The sequence below is a fragment of the Pristis pectinata genome, chromosome 20 (assembly GCF_009764475.1).
Source record: "Pristis pectinata isolate sPriPec2 chromosome 20, sPriPec2.1.pri, whole genome shotgun sequence".
Lineage (NCBI taxonomy): Eukaryota > Metazoa > Chordata > Chondrichthyes > Rhinopristiformes > Pristidae > Pristis > Pristis pectinata.
Window position 1 is genome coordinate 8,871,254 of NC_067424.1, and position 9,853 is coordinate 8,881,106.

Sequence of the window (9,853 nt, forward strand, 5' to 3'; positions counted from 1 at the left end):
GAACTGGTGAAGGAGTAGGGGGGCCTTTGGCCTTTGTCACTGAGGGATGTGGGTGACCACTTGAATTTCCAAGGCACAGAAGGCTATGGACCAAGTATTGGTAAATAGGATTAGTGTAGATGGGTAGGTGATGGTCAGCATGGATGTGATGGGCCAAAGGGCCTGCTTCTGTGCTGTATGTGATTGAAAGGCTGTGTTCCAAAGGTGGAAGGAGAGGCTTCAGCATTTGTGTACAGCCAATGGTACAGTGTGAGGATTTTCAAGGTTCCCTGCCCTTATTCTAATTCACAGTGTGGCAGCTCTGTAGCTACAGAAGGTGTTGCCATTGTGAGCAATGGATCAGGTGTAAATATTGCAAAGGCTCGGGATCTTCTAATGGTGACAATCAAAAAAAATCTGCAGGTGCTAGAAATCTAAAACAGAAACAGAAAATGCTGGGAATACTCAGCAGGTCAGGCTGTAACTGTGGAAAGAGAAACAGTCAACATTTCAGGTGGGAGATGCTTCGTTGTCAATTCTTTTTCTGGTACGTCGCTGACTGCATTGGTGCTGCCTCCTGCACTCATGCAGAACTCAACAGCTCCATTACTTTTGCTGCCAATTTCCACCTTGCCCTCACCTGCTGAATATTTCCAGCATTTTCTACTTTTGTTTGAGATCTTCCAATGGCAGTCACCCAGTGGGCCACGCTATACAACATTACACAGACCATACAACATTGCACAGACTATTCAACATTACACAGACTGTACAACATTACACAGTCGGTACATTACACAGATTGTACAATATTACACAGACTATACAACATTACACAGACTATTCAACATTACACAGACTACAACGTTACACAGACGGTACATTACACAGATTGTACAACATTACACAGACTATACAACATTACACAAACTATTCAACATTACACAGACTATACAACATTACACAGACTATTCAACATTACACAGACTATACAACATTACACAAACTATTCAACATTACACAGACTATACAACATTACACAGACTATTCAACATTACACAGACTATACAACATTACACAGACTATTCAACATTACACAGACTATACAACATTACACAAACTATTCAACATTAGACAGACTATACAACATTACACAAACTATTCAACATTACACAGACTATAAAACATTACACAGACTATTCAACATTACACAGACTATACAACATTACACAAACTATTCAACATTACACAGACTATAAAACATTACACAGACTATTCAACATTACACAGACTACAACATTACACAGACGGTACATTACACAGATTGTACAACATTACACAGACTATACAACATTACACAAACTATTCAACATTACACAGACTATACAACATTACACAAACTATTCAACATTACACAGACTATACGAAGTTACACAGACTATTCAACATTACACGGACTATACAACATTAGCAACACATTACACAGACCAAGGAGCTTAAGTGCCCATTAATGTCTACATTATGTTACCCTATCAGAGAAAGTCCCTTTGTTCCACCTACTGCCCCTCCACTACCTCCAATAACCTGTTTCTCTCAACAACAACAAATTTCACGACATATGTCAGTGATAATAAACCTCATTCTGATTCTGATGAAGGCTCTCAGATCTGAAAAGTTAACCATTTCTCTCTCCACATATGCTGCCTGACCTGCTGAGTTTTTCCTGTTTTTATTTTTAATTTCCAGCATTTGAAGTTTTTATTTAAATTCTTTCCATAAGACCATAAGATATAGGAGCAGAATTAGGCCATTTGGCCCATCGAGTCTGCTCTGCCATTCAATCATGGTGGATTTTTCTGATTTCCATTGGTAGTGTTGAGACTTGTGTCATAAGGTTCACCCCTTTCCCCTCTTTGCCTCAGAGTTAGCTCATGTGTAGGCAACAGCAGTAGGGTCTCCATGAAAATTCTGGGGGAAAGGAAATAAATTGATGAGGCGCCTTTTTCAGGATCACTGTCCCGTGACCCAGTGGAGGGCCGGAAGTCATCCATCATCTTGTCCAAACGACCAGAGTTCCAGAGGTGAGGTGTGAGTGACTGCCAATGATGCCAAGGCAGCGTATGGCCAAGTGTGCCACCAACTTATCTTAGAAAGGACATACTGATGTTGGAGAGGGTTTGGAGAAGATTTACGAGGATTATTCCTGGAATGAAAGGGCTTACATATGAGGAGCATTTGTTGGCTCTTGGACTGTATTCATTGGAGTACAGAAGAATGAGAGGGGACCTCATAGAAACATTTCGAATGTCGAAAGGACTGCACAGAGTAGATGTGGTGAAGTTGTTTCCCTTGGTGGGTGAGTCCAGGACAAGAGGGCACAGAATTAGAGGGTACCCATTTAGAACAGAGATGAGGAGAAATTTCTTTAGCCAGAGGGTCATGGATTTATGGAATTCTTTGCCACATACAGCTGTGGAGGCCCGATCACTGGGGGTGTTTAAGAGGAGATTGATGGGTATCTAATTAGTCAGGGTATCAAGGGATATGGGGAAAAGGCTGGGAATTGGGTCTAGATGGGAGAATAGTTTAGCTCATGGTGAAGTGACAGAACAGACACGATGGGCCGAATGGCCTACTTCTGCTCCTTTGTCTTGTGATCTTGTGAAGTGGTCCTGGTAAAGCTGAAGTCAAAGAGCTCCAGGGGAAAACACACTAAAGGTCAAAGTGATGCCATGTGCAAAGGAAGATGCCCCAGGGGATCATTAGAGCAACGTACCTGGCCCCACCATTTGCATTCTCTTCACTAATGATCTATCTTCCATAACGTACATGAGAAAAGAACCAAAATAAACATAACAACGTTAATGCATGTTGAGAGAGGAAAAAGGAAATGTAGTGTGGATTCAGAATTGGCTCACCCAAGAACACGGAGGGTGGTGGTAGATGGAGCACATTCTGCCTGGAGGTCAGTGACCAGTGGTGTTCCGCAGGGATCTGTTCTGGGACCTCTGCTCTTTGTGATTTTTATAAATGACTTGGATGAGGATGTGGAAGGGTGGGTTAGTAAGTTTGCTGATGCTACAAAGGTTGGTGGTGTTGCGGATAGTGTAGAAGGTTGCTGTAGATTACAACAGGATATTGTTAGAATGTAGAGCTGGGCTGAGAAGTGGCAGATGGAGTTCAACCTGGATAAGTGTGAAGTGATACATTTCGGGAGATCGAATTTGAAGGCAGAATACAAGGTTAATGGCCGGACTCTTAGCAGTGTGGAGGAACAGAGGGATCTTGGGGTTCACGCCCATAGATCCTGCAATGTTGCCGCACAGGTCGATGGGTTGTCAAGAAGGCATATAGTGTGTTGGCCTTCATTAGTTGGGGTACTGAGTTCAAGAACCATGAGGTAATGTTGCAGCTCTACAGAACTCTGGGTAGACCACACCTGGAGTATTGTGTTCATTTCTGGTCACTTCATTACTGGAAGGATGTGGAAGCTTTAGAGAGGGTGCAGAGGAGATTTACCAGGATGCTGCCTGGATTGGAGAACATGTCTTATGAGGATAGGTTGAGCGAGTAGGGCTTTTGTCTTTGGAGAGGAGGAGGATGAGAGGTCACTTGATAGAGGTCTACAAGATGATAAAAGGCATAGATTGAGTTGACAGTCAGAGACTTTTTCCCAGGGCGACAATGGCTAACACGAGGGGACATAATTTTAAGGTGATTGGAGGAAGGTATAAGGGGGATGTCAGGGATAAGTTTTTTATACAGAGGGGGGCGGGTGCGTGGAACGCACTGCTTGCAGAGGTTGTAGGGGCAGATACATTAGGGACATTTAAGAGAGTTTTAGGCACATGAATGATAGAGAAATGGTGGGGCTATGTGGGAGGGAAGGGTTAGATAGATCTTAGAGCAGGATAAAATGTCGGCACAACATTGTGGGCCGAAGGGCCTGTACTGTGCTGTAATATTCTATGTTCCATGTTCTATAGTCCTTGCTAGTGTTAGGCAGTTAGTGTCCAATGGCATTGCTATCAGCAAACGCCCACCATCAAAATTTTGGTGTTACCGTTAACCAGGAACTTAACTGGGCCAACAACGTAGATACTGCAGCTCTGAGAAAAGAATGGATACCAGGTCTTGCAGCAAATGACATACATCCTGACATCCTCTCTCCTCCTGTCATCCACCAGGGAAGATATGAAGGGTTATTAAACCAAGGCAAGTAAGTGGAGTTAAGAAATAAATCAGGCATGATCTAACTGAATGACAGGGGAGGTTTGAGGGGCTGAATGGGCGACATCCCATGTGATCTGACCTTTCAGACCAGCTTCCATGTGGGACCTTGTCAACGATCTTACTGAAGTCCACACAAACCATATAAACCACAGCGGCCTCATCAATATATTTAATTACTTCTTCAAGAACCTCATTTAAATTAGTCAAACAGGACACTGGCTTTTCTATAATTATAATCAGTGCTCAGCTCTCTAGGGGTTAACATGGTAGAAAGGTAACAAAAGACTTTGCCTTTGATAATTTTGTCTATATACTCTAGATCACTTAATAGAAAGGTGACCAGAGGAAGCTTCTGTACAATGGAGGACGCTGAGAATCTACGCAGTGTTGCTAAATTTGGTGGAGTTATGTAGAACAGCTCAGGTTAGAAAACAGAATGGAGACTCCTCTTCCCCTCTTGAGTTGGTACGGGTAACTTCAGAACCACATTCACCAGGTTTGGCACGTTACCTGTCACCTTCTCAGAGGCAACCAGTGATGCCATGGGCAACAAACATAGTCTTTGCCAGTCATGTCCATTTTCTGAGCCAAATTAGCTGGGAATTGGAGTCATAGAAACATGGCGTCATAGAGATGTACAACACAGAAACAGGTCCTTTGGCCCACTGAGTCATGCCAACCAATAATCACCCATCTACGCTAATCAAGTCAGGTCAAGTCAAGTCGAGTTTATTGTCATGTGCACAAGTACAGTGAGGTACAGGTACAATGAAACTCTTGCTTGCAGCAGCATCACAGGCACATTGCTACTAACAACACACAGAACATAAATTATACAAGACAGTGAAGAAAAAAAAGACTGCAAAAAAAAACACGATCAGAGACAAGTCCATGGTCGTGCAAGAGGTGGTCCGTAGTGTTCCGTTGCCGAGGTAGGGTTAGGGTTGTGCAAGTTGGTTCAAGAACTTGATGGCTGTAGGAAAGTAGCTGTTCCTGAACCTGGTGGTGTGGGACTTCTGGACCCCAATTTTTATTCTTCCCACATACTCATCAACTCCCCCCCCCCCCCAGACTCTACCACACACCCTAAACACTGGGGCAATTTGCAGTGGCCAATTAACCTTCTAACCCATGCATTTTTGGGACTGTAACTGAATTTCTGAAATGCATTTTCAATTAACATAAATCTTTGGGGTTTTCTTTTAAATGAAATTGAAGTCACAGCTGAAAATCAAACAATTATTTTCTAAAAGACAAAAAGGTAAGACAAGGGAAAACAGGCTTTTATTTTGATTGTGGAGATTGTGGTGGATTGTGTAGAGAGGATGTGTGATTTAATCTGAGACACCTGGAGCAGGAGTTAGTGGGTAAGAGGCAGCTGTGGAGGAGCACTGTGGCAGGAACAGCTGGCTCAGAAAGGAACTTGCACCGGACGCCCCAGCTCAAAGCATGACTCCCCAAACCTCATATCTACTAACTAGATAACCCCGAACGATTCAACAGGGGCACTGCTGACACATCTGGATGTGCAGTCTATTAACTGCTTGCAAGCAGAAAGATGTGTGCGAGAAGCCTCACTTTGTGTTTTATGTCACTTCTCATCCCAATCAGCCTGGCCTGAATAAAAGCATCGTCAGGTGATCCGCAAAAGACTGATAACATGCATCCTCTGTGTCCTTCGCTGGAAAACACAGTTGTTGTGGGAAGCATCCTGTCAATAAGAACTCAGGAGGAGGAAGCCATTCACCTCTCTCAAAGCTGCTTCAACAGTCATGTCTCCATTCATGATGTTAGTTGACTTTCCCTACATCCCTTGATTAGAGCCATAGATACATAGTCATCTGGCACAGATACAGGCCCTTCAGTCCACCTTGTCCATGCTAACCTTTTTGCCCTTCTACACTAATCCTATTTCCTGCAATAGCACCATTTCCTTCTATACCTTACCTACTTGTGTCTGCCTAAATGCCTATTAAACATAATAGTTTCATCTTGTTCCACCATCTCCTCTGTAAAAACTCTGTTTAAGAACTTACACCTCCGATCTCCTAAAACTCGTCCCTCTCACCTTGAATCCATGTTTGGGGGAAAAATTAACTATTTACCCTATCTATGCCTCTCATAACCTTATATATTTCTCTCAGATCACCCCTCAGCCTCCTTCACTCCAGGGAAAGCAAACCCAGTCTCTCCCCTCTAACTCCTCCAATCCAGGCAACATCCTGGTAAATCTTCTCTGCACCCTCTCCAGTACAATCATTGTGTGTGTGTGTATATGTGTGTGTGTGTGTGTGTCTGTCTGTCTGTCTGTGTGTGTAGGGGTGGGCATTGTTATATATTTATTGTTATATTTAATTATATTGATAAATCTGGCACTTAGGGATATATATCGACTGTATATACTCCACATTTATGTTGTGGTCAGTCACTATATTTTGAACATTAAACAACAGACAGCTTATAACTTTTTCACAAAAGCAATTAAAAGAATTTTTTATTTAATTGCATGGAACATAAAAGGTTTGCAATGAATGGAGAGAGGCACTGCTTCAAGGGTCTCATGGCTTATATGGGATATTTTAAAATGAGGCCTTAATAACTTTGGAAACATTTCCACCTAAGTATAGCAAGATAAGATAAGATATTCTTATTAGTCACACGTACATCGAAACACACAGTGAAATGCATCTTTTGCGTAGAGTGTTCTGGGGGCAGCCCGCAAGTGTTGCCACGCTTCCAGCGCCAACATAGTATGCCGACAACTTCCTAACCCGTACATCTTTGGAATGTGGGAGGAAACCAGAGCACCCGGAGGAAACCCACGCAGACACGGGGAGAACGTAAGACAAGAAGAAAAATGTGTGGTTTCTTATATTCAAGTGAATGGAATAAGAATCTCATGCTATGTTCTGGATCTGCTAAGAGGGAGTAGGATGTGGTATTAAACTGGCCACTGTTGAGGCAATTAGTGAGCTTGTGGTGTAGTTCTCTCAATTACACAGTGTGAATTTTTACAGAGCCAGGGCCTTTAAGATTGGAACTATATATAAAGACCTCTTGACATTTTTGCACTAAAGTGAGAAATTTCCCTTCCCTGCGTCAAACAAATCCATCATCAATAACTGAGATTGCAGATGTCTGTTTCCTGCAGCTTTGACATCAATGGTTGTTAGTCTTCTACAGTTTGCTGGAAGTGCAGCATTTGAACAGGGACTCTTCTGCCAATCCCTTGCAATAAGAACAACAGCCTGCATTTATATATCGCCTTGACATAGTTAAACAGCACAAGAAACCTTTCAGAAGCATCATCAAACAAAACTTGATCCAGAGGCACGTAAGTGGATATTGCAGACAGCCAAGTGCTTGCTCAAAGAGGTTTTAAGAGGGGAGGGGGACAAAGTGGTGGACAGGGAGTTTGAGAGTTCAAGGCCTGAGCAGCTAAGGACTTGGCCACCAGTGGTGGACAGCTGATAACGGGGATATACAAGCAAATGGAATTATAGCCTTGGGGAGATCTCAGAGAGGGGGATTCCTGGAGGAGAATACAGAGACAGTAAAAGGTAAGGCCACGAAGGGATTTGACCTCAAGTTGAGAGTTTTAAGACAAAGGTGTTGTCTGGGAGTCTTTCTTGTCCATGTTATTCTACAAACTGGACTCTGCTCAGCCATGTTAATTGCAGTAACCATAATTAATAAATTGGTTTATTATTGTCACATGTACCAAAGTACAGTGAAAAACAATGTTTTGCATGTCATCCATACAGATCATTTCATCACATCAGTGCATTGAGGTAGTACAAGAGAAAGCAATAACAGAATGTGTAATAAAGTGCTAAAGTTTCAGAGAAAGTGCAGTGTAGGCAGACAATAAGGTACAAGGCCATAACGAGGTAGATTGTGAGGTCAAGTGTCCACCTTATAGTACCAGGGGACTGTTCAATAGTCTTATAACAGCCGGATAGAAGCTGTGCTTGAGCCTGGTGGTACGAGCTTTCAGGCTTTTGTATCTTCTGCCCGGTGGGAGGGGGGAGAAGAGAGAATGTCTGGGGTGTGTGGGGTCTTTGATTATGTTGGCTGCTTTACTGAGCTGGCGAGAAGTGTAGACAAAGTCCATGGAGGGGAGGATGGTTTCTGTAAAAACCCTCAACAATCCAGGCTACTCCACGTTCACAAGCAACTTTTGCCCCACTATTGACCACTGAGCTTTAGAGTCTTCCTCACTAATCTCCCCACCTTCAGTCACATCACTTCTACGGGGAGATTTAAACTCATTTCCAAACTTCAACCTAGGTGACAACTACTCTAGTAACTTGACCAATCCACTATCACTCCTTATTAGATTGCGGGGAATGATGGCTGCTTCCTGTGGTTTCAAGCTCAGTCTTTGGAATGGTTGCACTAAAACCTCCCAACTGTACAATGAAAAACTTCAAGGAGGTCCTAAAGAGATTGATGGGGAGAGTTAGCCTTGATGCAAGGGCAGATTGAAGTGTAACATGACATAGAATTACTTTCACTGAGGTATATACATGGAGGTCCACGACTAATAGTTCAAAGTTTGAAAAGATTAGAAACCCAGTCAAGATCAGGCATCTCTGAGTTTGTGCTTAACAGCCTCTAGTTGCTGAGACAAAGAAGGTTAAGGAGGATAAGGAGCCAGATACTTGGCCTTGCACTGTACCCCACTCAAACCACCACCCGTCCTCCCTCCCCTACTGCGTGCATTCCATTCCCAATTCTCAGGAGCTAAGTGACCTACTATGCTCCCAATGTGGCAGGTTTCGTGGCCAAGTGGTCTAAGGCGCTGGATTAAGGCTCCGGTCTCTTCAGGGGCGTGGGTTCGAATCCCACCGCTGCCATCAACTTTCAGGCACGGTAGTGTAGCAGTTAGTGTAATGCTATTACAGCGCCAGCGACCTGGGTTCAATTCCCACCACTGCCTGTAAGGAGTTTGTATGTTCTCCCCATGTCTGCGTGGGTTTCCTCCAGGTGCTCCGGTTTGCTCCCACATTCCAAAGATGTACGGGTTAGGAAGTTGTCGGCATGCTATGTTGGCGCTGGAAGTGTGGCGACACTTGCGGGCTGCCCCCAGAACACTCTACACAAAAGATGTATTTCATTGTGTGTTTTGATGTACATGTAACTAATAAAGATACCTTATCTTATCTTACTTGCTATTTTCCAATGCATCTGAGAGGGAGGGAGAAAGAGGCCCCACAATATTGGATCGGGTGCTATGAGATATGTTGACTACCTGATCCAATATTGGAACATTGAAAAGTGGATTCATAAGCAGAACCAACAGGGAACAGAGGGTGTGGAGGACCCCACTTCCCTCCATCGCCATTGGTCCCCATCACATCGTCCCACTCCCACACAGTCAAAGTCAAGTTTATTGTCATATCCACAAGCACATGTATACACAGGTGCAATGAAAAACTTCCTTGCAGCAGCAGCATCACAGGCACATAGCATCAGATACACAATATTCAGAAGAAAAACATAAATGAAACAAATTATACACAATTTTACAAGAAAGAGCACAAATAGAACAAAAAAAAACAAACCCACAAAGAAGGTGGCTATGCCTGGTTGTAAGTTTGCTATTGTAACATTGCGCACCCAGAGTAAAATTTGCAAC

General features: G+C 43.3%; 1 non-coding gene across 1 annotated transcript; it reads left to right on the plus strand.

Moving 5' to 3' along the window:
* The first annotated feature begins 8,985 nt into the window (after positions 1–8,985).
* On the plus strand, positions 8,986–9,071 carry trnal-aag (transfer RNA leucine (anticodon AAG)). Its single transcript has one exon. It is a non-coding gene; the product is annotated as a tRNA-Leu (tRNA).
* The last annotated feature ends 782 nt before the right edge of the window (positions 9,072–9,853 follow it).